The sequence below is a fragment of the Venturia canescens genome, unplaced genomic scaffold, assembly GCF_019457755.1.
Source record: "Venturia canescens isolate UGA unplaced genomic scaffold, ASM1945775v1 PGA_scaffold_47__1_contigs__length_35594, whole genome shotgun sequence".
Classification (NCBI taxonomy): Eukaryota; Metazoa; Arthropoda; class Insecta; order Hymenoptera; family Ichneumonidae; genus Venturia; species Venturia canescens.
The window spans coordinates 17501-20000 of NW_025108613.1; positions in this window are offsets into that span (position 1 = coordinate 17501).

The following is a 2500-nucleotide window of genomic DNA, read 5'->3' on the forward strand; positions in this document are numbered from 1 at the left end:
GCGAATCCTACCTCATTGCGGCCGGGGTGCGATGACCTAAGCCATCACAGGGCTCCCCGGCCCCCGCGGTACCAATCTTGCATGTCATTGGTCGGACACTCGTGGGCCTACTCGGCCCACTCCGCATAAGGCTCTAAGCCAGCCAGGCAGCGGTCGGCCAGCTCGGGTACGCGGGTGCGCCAGACCCGAAAGGCTGCAGGGACAGCACCGGGCAACTTGCACCGGGCTTCCTGTCTCCTTCCCTGCGTAGACTCCTCAGTCGCCCTCTATTCATTCCCTTCGCCGGCGCGGGGCCTCCTGTCGAAGGCCCAGCCCGCGAAGCTCCTTAGAGCCCGGAAACTCTCGGGAGAGGCGGCAACCCCGCGAGTATCCCAGGCCCCATCTTCGCCCCGCCGGACGCCCAAAACCACCAAGTCTCTCCGTTCCTCGTACAACGGGCAGTCCAGCAGGACATGAGGAGAAGTTTCCTCCGCCTCGCCACACGGACACATTGGGGACGCCTGGAGTCCTCTTCTAAAGAGAAACTCGTTCAGCGACCCGTGTCCGGTGAGCAAATACCCCGTCGGGAGGCCGAAGCAACTCCCCCTCAGGAGCTCCGCGGGCCCTTCTGGATCGGGAATGAAGAGACGAGTCGTCCCGCCCTTCTCGCACTCCCGCCAGCGCCCTCGCCATTCGGCCCACGCGGCCTCGCACGCCCGGGCCCTCGTACCCGGCACCTCCTCCCCGTTCGCCCCGGGGAACGTCCACGGGACGGGCACTCCTTGACGGAGGAAATACCCCGCCTCGGAGTTTTTCGCCTCCAAGTCCCATGGGAGCTCCCCCATCAGCACCGTCATCGCCTCCGTAGAGACGGTGCGGCATACTGATAGCGCGGCGAGGAGGACCGGACGCTGGGCCCTGTTGAGCAGGACGCGCGCCGTCGCTCTTGCCCTCACAAAGCCCCCCCAAACGGAGGCGCCGTACATCGCGCACGGGACGAAGAGCCCCCGGTACCAGGACCCGATGGTCCGACGCCGGAGGCCCCAGTCCTGCCGCATCACTCGCCGCAGTTGATACACCAGGGAGGTGATCTTTCCCCGGATCTCCCGCAGGTGCGGCCAAAAAGTCAGCCGCTCGCCTACGAGTATCCCCAGGTACCGGACCTCCTCCCTGTACGGCACAGCGTCCCCGTCCAGGAGGACTCTGGGGTGCCTGTTGCCCGCGAAACTTCCGCTGAGCACCATGGTCACGGTCTTATCCCTAGAGATTTCGACCGTGGCACTGACACCCCACTCCCTCACCATCTCGAGGGACTGCGTCGCCCGAGCCTCTACACTCCGGCGTGTGTCCCCCGAGGAGATCAGGAGCGTGTCATCGGCATAAGCGACAACCTCGATCTCCGCGTCACGGAGCCGCCGCAACAGGGGGTCCAGAGCCAGATTCCAAAGAATAGGCCCCGACATCGACCCCTGAGGGCAGCCCCGAACGACGTCCAGCTCAACACGACCAAACCGAGAAGCCATGAACGCTTGTCGGCCGCTGAAAAAGCTCCGCCAGACACCCCATTCGGGACATCCGGCGGCGCCCAGGATCCCGAGGATCGTGTCCCAGCTCAGGTGGTCGAAGGCTCCCTTAAAATCCACAAACGTTCCGAGTGTGTATTTACAGGGAGACTCGTGAACCACCCTCATGGCCAGGTGCCACGCGTCCTCGGTGCTCCTTCCAGCTCTGAAGCCAAACTGCCTGTCCGAGAGGGAGTGAATCTCCCTCACTTCCAACCTCCGGACCAAGATCTTCTCCAGCAGTTTGCCAAGAACCGAAAGGAGGCTGATCGGTCGATACGACCCGGCCTCGTCAGGCGGCTTCTCGGGACCCTTGAGAATGGCCACGACGCGGGCGCTTTTCCACTGGGGTGGGAACACTCCAGCTTCCAAGCAGCCGTTGTACATGGCCAGGGTCAGGTTCGGGGCGTACGCAGTCAGCGCCCGGACCATCTTGACGGTGATCCCGTCCGGTCCAGGCGCGCTGTTCGGCTTCATCCTTCTTAGGGCGAGGTTCATCTCTACCGGCGTTATGGGGGCAGGAGGATCAGGCACTGGGTGGATCACCTCCTCTCGGGGCTCCCGCTCGGGAAGCCGCGGGAAGAAGCGCTCCAAAAGCGCCCTGGCACTTGCTTCCCACGAGGTTGCAAGCGCCCCTCCGACCCTCACGCCGCCGATGTCGACTGGGCCCCGCCGGCCCCTGAGAATCCTATAGACGGTTCCCCAGGGATCCGCGTTGCCCACCTCGCCCACAAAAGCCCGCCAATCCCCTTCCTTCTTTTCGAGGACCAGGCGATGGTAGCTCCGGTACAGCTCTCTGTAAGCACCCCGGAGCGCTGCCTGGTCCTCTGGAGGGTCTTCTCGCCTCCGCGACCGCTGGAGGGCCACCCTGCCCCGCCTCGCGAGCCTCCTCGCCGAGGTCAGCTCCCGACACCACCAGCGGGATCTCTTTCGCGGCCCCGTGCCCGCCGCCTCCAGCA